This window comes from Bufo bufo, chromosome 3 (genome assembly GCF_905171765.1).
Source record: "Bufo bufo chromosome 3, aBufBuf1.1, whole genome shotgun sequence".
NCBI classification, from domain to species: Eukaryota; Metazoa; Chordata; class Amphibia; order Anura; family Bufonidae; genus Bufo; species Bufo bufo.
The window spans coordinates 23,306,937-23,321,732 of NC_053391.1; the positions used below are offsets into that span (position 1 = coordinate 23,306,937).

A 14,796-nucleotide genomic window follows, 5' to 3' on the forward strand; every position below is an offset into this window, starting at 1 on the left:
TATAAAAGACAATATAAAATGTAGAAGTGGTTTATATATTCGATATGTATTCAGTATATATTCGATGAACCACTACACAGTCCAGTGAAGAAATATGCCAGGTATAATGTCCGATGATAAAAGCGGATAAATGTCCCTGTATTTAAAGAGATAGATTCGCTTGTATAGGAACAAATCAACGTACAGTCTAGTAATAGGAATGCACCTGTTATATGCTGTCTGTTGTGAGTATAACCGTGGCGTCCCACGAGGCTCACTGAATCAGATTAGGCAATACCTGGGTCTAGTCGCTTGCTCAAGGTGGTCATGTAGCTCTCAGCATGAGAGATCTCTTGGTAGCTTTTCACCGATCTTGCAAGCCTGGACCTAGTTGGTAATTATCAAGGCGTCTTACTTTGTTCGTATTTGCACGGTGTCACTGTTCCGGCAAAGTTAGGATCCAATTGTCGGGATGTTAGGGTCTCATAAATGTTCATCAGCTGATGTCCAAAGTGTACAGAAACCAAACGCGTTTCGGGGTCCTTTCCTGGCCCCTTCCTCAGTGGTGGTCTGTAAGAGGGGTTTGATCCTCCTTTTATACCCAACATCCCTTAAAGTAAGGTGGAGCGAAAATATGGTAGTGGATCTGGTCATACATAAATCCTGGCATGGATCAGTCCAGATAATTGTTCTTTTTATACAGGGAAGTGTTGTTTTTGCCATCATTCTAAGTAATCATGTTGTCTGGCATAACTCAACTATAGTCATCACATTGTCTGGCATATTTCGATTTTCAACTCTAGTTTCAGCAAATCATGTTATCTAGCATTTCTCAAGTTTATTATACAATATTTTCATGTGCGTTAGCAATGCGGTTTCTTGCTTTACAAAACGCAGATGCGGTTTTTCCCAGTGCATATGCGTTTTGTTGTCCTTTATATATAGGAGTATAAATTATATTATTTTTCGTTTGTTTTACATCATAACATACTATTTGGCTAAAAATAAAAAATAAAAAGAATATGCAATTATAATATACATTTTTATAAAAGATATAAGATATAAAATTAAAAATATAAAACATGTGTTAAAATGTGTATATCATTATCCATGAACTATACATATGTGAAGGCACAGACATACATTTTAAATATAATATCACAAACACTTTATAATATTATAAGAAAAAATGTATATAAAATATGACAATATTTAAAAAGTATTTGAAAAGATTAATACGGACTATCTTAAAACGGTGTTGAAAGCTGTATTTCATGATCCCTATTTATAGCCAATTTGTAACTTGATTGTAGAGTCATCGGAGAGTCATCGAATCTATCTCTTTAAATACAGGGACATTTATCCGCTTTTATCATCGGACATTATACCTGGCATATTTCTTCACTGGACTGTGTAGTGGTTCATCGAATATATACTGAATACATATCGAATATATAAACCACTTCTACATTTTATATTGTCTTTTATACCATTTATATTACCATAGTTGCCCTTTTTTATCTCTTTTTAGCATTGTCTATGTTATATTATTGTATTTATGCAGGTGTTATTATTACATTCTAATTCGCTATTTGGGTACTACATCATTTTATATTAGCATTGTATTTGATATTTTATTGCTATAAGTTCAGGGCTATTTTATCAATTTTCCACTAATAAATTATTCTTATATTATATATATTTGTTCTTGGTCTTCACTTGGTCCAGCTGGAGAGTGCTCAGTCTTTCTACTTACATATACCTCAAATCCCCTTTATGACTGGGTGAGTCATAGCAGACTTAGCAGCACCCACTTCCACAGCTGTGTACAGAGTGAGCCACCATACCTTAATTGCATTTTTATTCATTTTGTCACCCATTTGGTGAGCTCCTCTGCATCCAGCTATGGACATCTGGAACCATATGGAGACCAAACGTCAAAAAGTTGAACAATTTAACTTTGATTCTAGGGAAGAAAGAATAAATACAGATCAAACTACAACAGAAGTTTTTAGAGAGCTTGAGACCCTTCTCCATAAACAACTTAGACAGAGATGGGAAATTAGATCCCTCACTCAATTTATGGAGAAAGGTTATATCCCTAAAGGCCTTACATTTTCAAAAATCCCAGCACAGGATCTTGTTAATATTGATTTCTCCAAAGAATGGGACAAATTCTTCTTTGATCGGTCAGTGGCACTGATCCAACTCATTATTAAGAGGAGAACCCAAATACTGGAGGAAACTATGATTAACATTACTAGAGTAAAAGACATTATAGATAAATTCCCAATCAATGAGGAATATAATGTCTGGCAAGAAAGACTGTGCAAAAGTATGGACAAATTAGAACACGACATTATAGATAAAAAATTTAATAAATTTATTAATTATGACAGAAAAAAAACTTACCATCCACAAACCCAATTTGTAAGAAACGTATCATCCCCAGATACGCACTCCAACACAAAAGATCTAAAATTAACTAACACCAATGTAAACCACCACACACAGGACACTATAAAAGTGAAGCCTAATATCCCCACCTCTAATAGATATGAGGCTCTAATGAATGATCATTTTTTAGACCGTACACCACCACATCACAGAGCACGGATGAGACACTATCACAAAGACACCAGACACTCACCGAACAGGTCACAGTACTCCCCCCCACCCAGTTCACATCCATACAATTTGAGGAACCGACAGGAGAACACAATTTGGGACCACAGAATTCACCGAGACATATCACCCCAGAGACACAACGAATATCAAGAACACAATTGGTCACCAGAGAAACAACAACAGAAAACCCACAAAAAACACACACATCAAACAGGAAGAGGAAAACACGGAGAAGTCAACGAAAGGGAGCACAATCACAACAGGAAACACAATTAGAGCAAGATGCCATAATTAATTTAAGCAATGTCAAACTAACCGATTCTCAGATTAAACTTCTGAATAAAGGTCTTAAATTTGCCCCTACCCCAAAAATAAATAAATTTGATATTTATATAGGGATTGAAAAATATATTCGAAAATTATGTCTTAAAAAATATTTTCTTAAAAATCCGATTGCCCCAAACCTAGAGGACAACCTGAGATATAGGCATACAGATTTAAGACCAAAGTCTCTAAAATACCCTAGACAAGAAATTAGTATTGAAATGAACACATTCAGAAAAAATGTAGAACAGGAATTAAGGTCACTAAAAATAAAAAATATGAGACCTAACCTTTCCAATTTGGAAGTCCAAGCAATAAAAAATCTACAATCGATGGAAAATATCACAATACGCCCCGCCGATAAAGGCGGGGCTATTGTAATTATGAACACTGAAGCATATACTAATGAATGTAGGAGACAGTTAACGGATACGAAGACCTACATCAAATTAAATGCAGACCCCATAGATGATTTTAAAAATATTTTAAAAAATTACTGTAATAAAGGCACAGACAATAAAATCCTATCAGATCACGAAACCAAATTCATTTTAGACACACAATGTAGACTCCCAGTTTTTTATTGCTTACCTAAAGTACACAAAAACCCAATTAACCCACCGGGCCGCCCCATTATTTCGGGCATTGGCTCCTTAACGGCAAACCTCTCTCAGTATATAGACAACCTACTTCAACCGGTTGTGAAAAATACTAGGTCTTACATCAAGGATACAACACAAATTGTAAATATTATTGAAAAATTAAAATATGACCCTCAATGGATCCTAGGCACCCTAGATGTACAGACACTATATACATCAATTGACCATGCACAAGGGGTATTAGCAATGAAAAATCAACTTAAAAATAGTAAAATGTTCCATAATGAACAAATTGAGTTTATAGCGGAGGGAGTAGAATTAATTTTAAAACACAATTATTTTTTCTTTGATACGGACTACTACCTACAAATCACCGGAACAGCGATGGGCACCAGGTTCGCCCCCAGCTATGCCAACTTATTTATGGCTGAATGGGAAACATTAAATATAGACCAGAAGCTGGGGTCGGACCTGGTGCTATGGTATCGCTATATCGATGACGTGATTTTTATCTGGAGGGGAAGTGAAACCACATTGAATTCCTTTTTGGACCAAATTAATACAAATGAACTGAATCTTCGCTTCTCCTCCAATATTAGTAAGACGCATCTAGAATTTTTGGATCTCAACATTAAAGTCGAACAGAACAGATTACTATGTTCCACATACCAAAAACCGACAGCCAGAAACAGTTTTATTCTGTATTCTAGCTGTCATTTACCTAGGTGGCTACTCAACATCCCTAGTAGCCAATTTAGACGTCTAAAAAGGAACTGTACTCATAATGAAACCTTTGAACAAGAAGCAGAGATTTTAAAATCACAGTTTGTAGATAAAAAATACCCAATAAAATGTATTGAAGAATCATTAAACAAAATCAAAAGATTGGACAGACAGACGTTCTTCGACAAAACCCCTAAAGATAATCTGACAGAAAAAGAAAAAATGCCAGGATTAGAACGCACAAACATAGTTCTCCCTTTCAACACACAATATAAAAAAATTGAAAAAATTCTAAATAAACACTGGCACTTTATTCAGAAAGACAAGACAATTGGAGCATTATTACCAAATAAACCAACTATAATCTACACAAAAGCTCCAAACTTGGGTTTAAAAATTGCCCCTACGGTAAAATCTAGCATCCCTATTTCAGACCCTTCACTACAGGGATGGCTCCATTTAAAAGGTTTTTTCAGATGTAACACTTGTCCAAACTGTAAAAAGACACGTTTTAATAAAAAAACAACAAATGTCATATCCACCTCTAATGGTTTTAAACATGAAATACAAGACTTTTTAACATGTAATAGTAAAAATGTAATTTATATTCTTCAGTGCCCGTGTAACAAACAGTACATAGGACGCACAAAAAGAACTTTAAAAGAAAGAATTTCTGAACACTTTTACAAAATTAGGGGTGGATCAGACAAGCATACAGTGTCGAGACATTTTAAATTGCACCATGACCAAGACCCAAGCTGTCTTTCTTTTGCTGGTATTGAAAAAGTTAGACCTCATTGGAGAGGAGGGGACAACATTAAACACATGTCCCGCGTCGAGACACGGTTTATATATAATTTCGACTCAATTATACCCATGGGCTTGAATGCCGAATCTGAACTGTTCGGCTTTCTATAACACATTCCCGTGGGGGTGGTGGCCCCCCTCCCGATGTGGCCCAGAGGTGGAATCAATACCCACTCTGGTGCGCCACTGGTGGGCGGCCACCATTCTTTTACTCTCCTCTCCGATGACTCTACAATCAAGTTACAAATTGGCTATAAATAGGGATCATGAAATACAGCTTTCAACACCGTTTTAAGATAGTCCGTATTAATCTTTTCAAATACTTTTTAAATATTGTCATATTTTATATAAATTTTTTCTTATAATATAATAAAGTGTTTGTGATATTATATTTAAAATGTATGTCTGTGCCTTCACATATGTATAGTTCATGGATAATGATATACACATTTTAACACATGTTTTATATTTTTAATTTTATATCTTATATCTTTTATAAAAATGTATATTATAATTGCATATTCTTTTTATTTTTTATTTTTAGCCAAATAGTATGTTATGATGTAAAACAAACGAAAAATAATATAATTTATACTCCTATATATAAAGGACAACAAAACGCATATGCACTGGGAAAAACCGCATCTGCGTTTTGTAAAGCAAGAAACCGCATTGCTAACGCACATGAAAATATTGTATAATAAACTTGAGAAATGCTAGATAACATGATTTGCTGAAACTAGAGTTGAAAATCGAAATATGCCAGACAATGTGATGACTATAGTTGAGTTATGCCAGACAACATGATTACTTAGAATGATGGCAAAAACAACACTTCCCTGTATAAAAAGAACAATTATCTGGACTGATCCATGCCAGGATTTATGTATGACCAGATCCACTACCATATTTTCGCTCCACCTTACTTTAAGGGATGTTGGGTATAAAAGGAGGATCAAACCCCTCTTACAGACCACCACTGAGGAAGGGGCCAGGAAAGGACCCCGAAACGCGTTTGGTTTCTGTACACTTTGGACATCAGCTGATGAACATTTATGAGACCCTAACATCCCGACAATTGGATCCTAACTTTGCCGGAACAGTGACACCGTGCAAATACGAACAAAGTAAGACGCCTTGATAATTACCAACTAGGTCCAGGCTTGCAAGATCGGTGAAAAGCTACCAAGAGATCTCTCATGCTGAGAGCTACATGACCACCTTGAGCAAGCGACTAGACCCAGGTATTGCCTAATCTGATTCAGTGAGCCTCGTGGGACGCCACGGTTATACTCACAACAGACGGCATATAACAGGTGCATTCCTATTACTAGACTGTACGTTGATTTGTTCCTATACAAGCGAATCTATCTCTTTAAATACAGGGACATTTATCCGCTTTTATCATCGGACATTATACCTGGCATATTTCTTCACTGGACTGTGTAGTGGTTCATCGAATATATACTGAATACATATCGAATATATAAACCACTTCTACATTTTATATTGTCTTTTATACCATTTATATTACCATAGTTGCCCTTTTTTATCTCTTTTTAGCATTGTCTATGTTATATTATTGTATTTATGCAGGTGTTATTATTACATTCTAATTCGCTATTTGGGTACTACATCATTTTATATTAGCATTGTATTTGATATTTTATTGCTATAAGTTCAGGGCTATTTTATCAATTTTCCACTAATAAATTATTCTTATATTATATATATTTGTTCTTGGTCTTCACTTGGTCCAGCTGGAGAGTGCTCAGTCTTTCTACTTACCTATTGAAGTTAATGTCCACACTGTGCACAAGGCCGGTATAAATGTTTTGTGGATCGAAAAACAGTCATGGTCGTCTGCATGGGGCCTCAGGGGGAAATACCTATGTGACAACTTTACATGAGTATTTGTTGTTATTAAGGGTGTCAGGCTGCTAATTTTAAGTTGTAAATGATACAATTTACCACAATGGACTCGATGAGACAACCATCAACATAATTAAAAAAAATTTTGTTGTTAAATTAACCAAATTATTAAGTTCACAGATATTTCTATCATCTCATTTTACGTCAGCTGTCTTTTACTTAACTAATGCAACGTCCACACTATCCGCTCTGTAATTCACTTGTGGCCATCACCATCATGCAAGTTAAGGTTGACCTCATTGTACTGTGGCTTCATCACTGGTTCTGAGAATGTAGACCTCTTCTGGTCATCTGCTTGGATTTCTCATGACTGTGTTTATTCCTTTATTAGGAGCCACTTTCACCATAGAGTCTATTTCACAGTCTATTAAAAATATATATGATGCATCATAGCTACGGATGAGAAAATCAACTATAGGATCTTTATGCACAAGTGTTTTTTTTCTTTGCTACTGGCACTTTTGTTAATTAAGTGGCATTTGGACAATTTTTAAAAAAATTCAGCATACTGAAGCTTTTGGCATTTTTTCTGATGTTTTGACATCTCCTTTTCTATTTGGGAAGAGCGGCATGAAAAAGAACACGTGTAATACTTCTGTTGTGTCCATCAGTCTTACAGAGCTGATGTTGACGGCCGGTTCTAATGATCGTTTTTTCATTTCACTTTCCCAGAAAACTGCTTTAGGCTACATGCACACGACCGTATGTGTTTTGTGGTCCGCAAATTGTCTGTATGGCATCCATTTTTTGTGGATCCATTGTATCAATGCCTATCCTTGTCTGCAAAATGGACAAGAATAGGACATGTTCTATCTTTTTTGCAGGTCTATGGAACGTACATACAGATGCATATAGCACTTCCATAAGATGAATCTTCTACAATAAATATGCAATATTTTTTTTTATAAGAAAGCAGAGTCCTCCTGCTGTATGTGATATAAAGAGAAATTATGGAAATTGATGAATATTTTACAGTGGTAATTAGAAGTGAGCAAACTTCTTAAAAATTCAATTTGGCTGCATTGTCCCACGTCATTGAACCCTTTAGATTAGGGCTGCAACGAATACTCGATTAAATTGAGAATTTCTACACCAAAAAATCCTTCATGCAAATTCATTGCTGTCCTGTGGACATAAATACAGTTAAATTCAGGAGGGCTCCTGCGGCTGCTGGCCAGTTGCATAAGAGAGAACCAGATTATGTACCCAGCTGGTGGCCCTGAGGAGGGCTCGGGTGGCCCTCCTAGTCATCGGCCCACCAGTATATTTCCCTGTAGGGTCGATGGCCAATCCACCCCTGGTCAGTGGATAAAACAAGGGCTCGGCTGATTGAACTGACACAGCTCCTGCACCTGTCCAATCAGAACACGTATGTGTAGGTTCTACATGTATGTTCTGCTTCTATTGGCCAGGAGAGCATTCACTGAGTGATCGTGGGGGGGGGGGGCTGTAGGATTACATTGGCGCACAGGTGGTCTGTGTAGGTTGGGACACTTGTGCTATGAACATAAGATATTGTGCTCCAAGGACATGCTGCCATGAGACTTCTAAATGTGCTTCCCTCCCACCAGGGGCGTAGCTTTGTGGCAAGGGTACACCCAGCCTTTCTGCTTCCTGGGACGACAATTGAAACAGCAACCCCCCCCCACCCCCAATAGTAAATTCTCAACCAACCATGATGTGTTTAAACACACTGTATGTTAACACACGCAAAATACAAATGCAATCGCACTCTGCAACCAGCATTCTGCCCTGCCTCCATGCTGGATGAGGCATTGGTGTACATTTTGGCCAAAGCGTAATAAGCCACTCACCACATCAAGGTCACCTCCATGAGTGGTCCCTAACACTAGTTCCTACCTGTTATGGGCCATGACAGCCACACAAAGTATGTTAACACAGCCTGTCATGCACTTACTTATAGCTATGTGTGTCAGTGTAAGGCTGGGTTCACACGGGCGTTGCAGGTGCGTTGTGGGAAAAGATGCGGGTGCGCTGCAGGAAAATGCGTGATTAATGCGTTTTGCATGCGCGTGAGAAAAATCGGCTTGTTTGGTACACAGACACAGACCCGGACTTCACAGTGTTGTGTAGATTTTATTTTCCCTTATAGCATGGTTATAAGGGAAAATAATAGCATTCTTAATACAGAATGCTAAGTAAATTAGGGATAAAGGGGTTAAAAAAAAATAAAAAAAAATTTAAACTCCAAAGAAAAAATGTGGGGAATTGGGTCAGCACAACCTGTATGTAGGTGCACATCACTATGGCGAAATACATATACAAACGAAAAATACAAATGTGATAGCACTCTGCATCCAGCAATTTGCCTCCATGCTGCATGAGGCATTGGTGTACATTTTGGCCAAAGCGTAGTAAGCTTATATAGAACCTACCAGTAGCCATTTGGCTCCAGGAGAAGTATATGGTGGGCTCAGCATGCATGTTGGTACTTGCATCCCTGGATCCGATGAAAGCTGTAATAGCACCGGTCGGGGTTAAAAGCAGAGTGTGCTTGGCGTGCATGCTGCACCTGCATTCCCTGGATTTTGTGTGGCTGTCATGGCCCATAAACAGGTAGGAAATAGTGTTAGGGACCACTCCATAGAGGCGACCTTGACGCGGTGAGCGGCTTACTACGCTTTGGCCAAAATGTACACAAATGCCTCATCCAGCATGGAGGCAAATTTCTGGATGTAGAGTGCTATCACATTTGTATTTTTCGTTTGTAAATTATTAAACTCACCTCATCCACTTGTTCACGCAGCCCGGCTCGTCTTCTTTCTTCTTCTTTGAGGACCTGGGAGGAAAAGTACCTTTGGTGACGTCACGGTGCTTGTCACATGGTCCATCACCATGGTGATGGACCATGTGATGGGCGCAGTGACGTCAACAAAGGTAATTTTCCTTCCAGGTCCTCAAAGAAGAAGAAAGAAGACGAGCCGGGCTGCGTGAACAAGTGGATAAGGTGAGTTGAATATATATTTTTTTAACCCCTCCATCTCTAATTTACTGAGCATTCTGTATTAAGAATGCTATTATTTTCACTTATAACCATGTTATAAGGGAAAATAAAATAGATGGGGTCCCCATCCCGATCATCACCTAACAACCATGCGTGAAAATTGCACCGCATCCGCATGCTTGCGATTTTCACACAACCCCATTCACTTCTTTGGGGCCTGCGTTGTGTGAAAAACGCACAATATAGAGCATGCTGCGATTTTCACGCAATGCACAAGTGATGTGTGAAAATCACCGCTCATGTGCATAGCCCCATAAAAGTGAATGGGTCCGGATTCAGTGCGGGTGCAATGCATTCACCTCACGCACCCATTGCACCCGCGCAGAATTCTCGCCCGTGTGAAAGGGGCCTAACTCAGGCATGATTTACTATTGATGTCACCGCATTCAAAAGCTTACGGAACGGGGAGAGAAAAAGCAAAAAATCATAAAACATTGACTAAAAGAGCTAAAATTCTGAGTCCCAGGAGAATAGAGGGCTTTACCAATTTCCAGGGCAACTGGAGCTCGTTCTCTCAAACCAAACTTTTAAAACAAATTTTGCAAATTAGAACAAACTGAACCTCAATAGGTTCACTCATCTCTGGTGCTGTCCATGCCCATAACAGCTGCTCCAGGTTTCCACCGAGGCATATACCTTGCACCAGCGATAATGGCAATGAGTGTGCCCAAGTTTTTTTTGGGAGAAATAATACCGGCTATGTATCTTCAACTGAGGCTGAGCACAAACCATCAACTTTCTAAAGATGTTGGACTCTACAAAATGTTATGCAAGTGACTGCACAGTCAGCAACTTGGCCAGGTGGGAATTGAGCTTGACACTATTGGATTGCTAAGCATATAAAGTTGTTTTGTGGCCATGCATTCCAGTATGGATGGCTGACGACGAAGGAGGAATATGAGCAGAAGAAGCAGAAAGTGATGACGATGATGTGAAAGACACCGTACCGCCTGTGGATGTCTCCTAGCTGCCACAAGGGAGACCAGGAGAAGGAAGAAACTCTTGTTGCGGATGCTGGTGGCCACCTTTGTTTGCCAACAGGATGGGGTGATGCTGCTTCATGTGGTTCAGGAAGACTGGTACAGTGGCCTGAACTCGCCCAGTATGCACCGTCTGTTCTCTCTTGCCCAGCCTCCAGTGTCATATCAGGGAGGATTTTCAGCATGGCAGGAGGCGTTGTGACACCCAAGCAAACCAAGATGTCCTTCACCAGTGTATGAAATATAACTTTTGTCAAAATAATGAGGCATTTATCAATGAGTATTTTTATAATCCTCCAGCTGAGGCCGATGATTATATCTGCTCAGAGGGTCCCTATCATGCCACTGCTCCTGTCTGCCTGCCTACCACCATGTTGTGTGCTGTACAGCTACTGCCACCATTATGCCACTGTCTGCCTTCCTACTATCATGTTGCTGCTGATAATCCTCCTACTGCCACTTCCATTACCTGCTACTTAGCTGCTGCTGCTACTACTACCACCATCCTCCTAAACAGCGCACACACATCTTCTGCCTTGTCTGTTCTAAGCAATTTTGAAAATTCCTTCATAGTTCCTATCAGATCATTTATAAAAGATTTACTTTTGCAAACTAACTCAGCCAGAAGTTTTCCGGGGTAACCTACTCAGTCATTTATTCTGTAACGGTCTTCCATTTTAATATTTTCCTTTCTGCTGCAGATCTCGTCCTGTCCATGTTATTCCTGCCGGCACCTGTGATGGCTTCTAACCATGGAAAGGGCTGGTGACCGATGAAGGATATAAGTGAGCATGTGCGTCCTCCTCAGTAATGTTACTTAGGTGGATAGAGAAATAAGGAAAACAACAAACAGCAGGTGGCGCTATACAGGTACATTTTATTAAATAACTCAGCGGCTATATTACATTATAATTACATGCAAAGCTGATTCCACCCTAATTGAATCACAAGGTCACTTTGGATAAATAGGACTCCAACAAATTTTAAGAGATTTGCTGATCTATAGTTGTAGTAATAATAGTTTTCTGTATTATATCCAGATGTTTGTAGAGGTTGTACAGGATTAGAACTTGTGGCTGCTTTCTTAGAGAAACAGCCCCACATCTGTCCACAGGTTATGTCTGGTATAGCAGTATGGCTCTATTAAAGTTAATGGGGCAGAAATACAATGCTGCGCTCAACCCTTGGACAGGAGAGGAGATGTTTTGGAGTAAAGGACTTCTTCTAATCCTGGAAACACCTTTACATTTTAGATCAGAAATCATGGTGAAGCAGCAGGTCCTAAAACTAAGCTCCACACCTTCCACATCTTCTACACTCTAAACATTACAATGGATCCCTCCTAGACTCTAAGCACGTATGGATTCTCCATCATATAAATATTCAGATGTCTCACTAGACTTAAAGATGTTGTCTGGGATCTCCTATATTGATGACCTATCCTCAGGATAGTCTTATAGGAAATCCTACAGCACTCGATCCGCATCCTGAAAAACATTGATTTATATGCTACAATAAAGAATACACCGTGCTGAACAGAGAAACGCCTCCTGGGATTACTTATACATTATCCTCAGGATAGGTCACTCCCGGCACTCCCGCTGATGAGCTGTTTGAGCAGACGGCTTGCGTAGTGTGCACGCGTCTCCCTTCTTTCTTTCTGTTCACCGCTACTGTCCCATAGACATACAGCAGTGAGCAGGAAGGGAGAAGGCACGTGTGCACTGCGCGAGCCGTCTTCTCGTAGAGATGATCAGTGGGGGATCCGGGTGTCAGACCCCTACTGACCTGATATTGATGACCTATTCTGAGGATAGGTTATCAATATTAACCCTTTGAGGTTGAGACCTATTTTTTTTGCATTTTGGATTTTTCCTCCCCACGTTCCAATAACCATAACTTTTTTATTTTTCCGTTGACATAGCTATATGAGGGCATTATTTTGGTATGTATGGCGTTCATCGTACAGGATTCGCATTTTCACACACAGCGATACATAAAAAAATGATCCACAAAAAGCACGGATGACTTCTGTGCGGATTCCGCATTTTGAGGAACAGAACGTTTGGCCCCTAATAGAACAGTCCTATCTTTGTTGGTAATGCGGACAATAATAGGACATATTCTATTGTTTTGTGGAACTGACATACGGAAACGGAATGCACAAAGAGTAACTTCCATTTTTTTTTACGGACCCATTGAACTGAATAGTTCTGCATACGGTCTGCAAAAAAGAAAAAAAACAAACACAGAAAGAAGGTACATTTGGGTGAATAGTATTTTTACTCTCTCCATTCTGAGCTGTGCCTCGTGAATAGCTCAGTATAGAGAAAACCATGGCAGGCCTCGATCTCTTCAGCAGTGTCCAGGCTGCCATGGCAAACGATTGGAAGGCAGAGGGTACTGGCACACAGTGCAGTTCTGACATGCATTCAGGATGCAGTTTTGAATTTAGCCAGTTTGGCCGCCTCGCTAACCCCTGGAATTCTGCATAGTGGGAATGACTTCAGTAATTTCAGCTAGCTACAATAAAAAACTGCATCCTGAATGCATGTCAGAACTGCGCTGTGTGTCAGCACCCAGAGGAATCAGCATCCATCTGCCTTCATTTACAGGTGCAGCAAACTGTGTTGATCGGGGCACCTGAGGGGTTAAATTACGGACGCAACGCAATATCTGCTCCCTGTCAGGTTAGATACATCCCTTCAAGCAACAGTTACGTCATAATACATGAAGGGGATAAAAGCCAGGACAACCCCTTTAATTTACAGCCAAAGCATTTCCCACATTCTGTATATTAAATAGGCTTCTCTTCTGTGTGTAATTCTCAGTTGTCTCACAAAACTTGATTTCTGAGTAAAACACTTCCCACATTCAGTGCATGAAAATGGCTTCTCTCCTGTGTGATTTCTCTGATGAGTCTCAAGATGATGTTTACTTTTAAATGACATCCTACATTCAATATGGCTTCTCTCTTGTGTGAGTTCTCAGATGTGTATCACTATTTTCGTTCCAATTAAAACATTTCTCACATTCAGGACATGGAAATGGTTTCTCTCCTGTGTGATTTCTTTGATGTTCAATAAGACTTGATTTATGAGTAAAACATTTCTCACATTCCAGACATTAATATGGCTTCTCTTCTGTGTGAGTTCTCAGATGTTTATTAGGATTTGATTTCTCATTAAAGTATTTCCCACATTCAAGACATGAAAATGGCTTATCTCCTTTGTGAATTCTCTGATGTTTCACAAGACTTGATTTATCACTAAAACACTTCTCACATTAAGGACATGAATACGGCTTCTCTTCTCTGTGAGTTCTCAGATGTAAATCAAGATGTCCTTTCCGATTAAAACACTTCTCACATTCAGGACATGGAAATGGTTTCTCTCCTGTATGATTTCTTTGATGTTCAATAAGACTTGATTTTTGAGTAAAATTTTTCTCACATTCAGGACATGAATATGGCTTCTCTCCTGTGTGAGTTCTCAGATGTAAATCAAGACGTTCTTTCCGATTAAAACACTTCTCACATTCAGGACATGGAAATGGTTTCTCTCCTGTATGAATTCTCTGATGTTTCACAAGATTTGATTTATCACTAAAGCACTTCTCACATTCAGGACATGAATATGGCTTCTCTCCTCTGTGAGTTCTCAGATGTAAATAAAGAAGAGCTTTCTGATTAAAACACTTCTCACATTCAGGACATGGAAATGGTTTCTCTCCTGTATGATTTCTTTGATGTTCATTAAGACTTGATTTTTGAGTAAAACATTTCTCACATTCAGGA

General features: G+C 39.0%; 1 long non-coding RNA gene across 1 annotated transcript; it reads right to left on the reverse strand.

Annotated features, from left to right (window-relative positions):
* Nucleotides 1–512: 512 nt before the first annotated feature.
* LOC120994412 lies at nt 513–14,495 on the reverse strand. The gene is made up of 3 exons (XR_005777406.1): nt 14,378–14,495; nt 2,114–2,118; nt 513–549 (listed from the first exon to the last, which is right to left on the reverse strand). It is a non-coding gene; the product is annotated as an uncharacterized LOC120994412 (long non-coding RNA).
* Between the last annotated feature and the right edge of the window lie 301 nt (nt 14,496–14,796).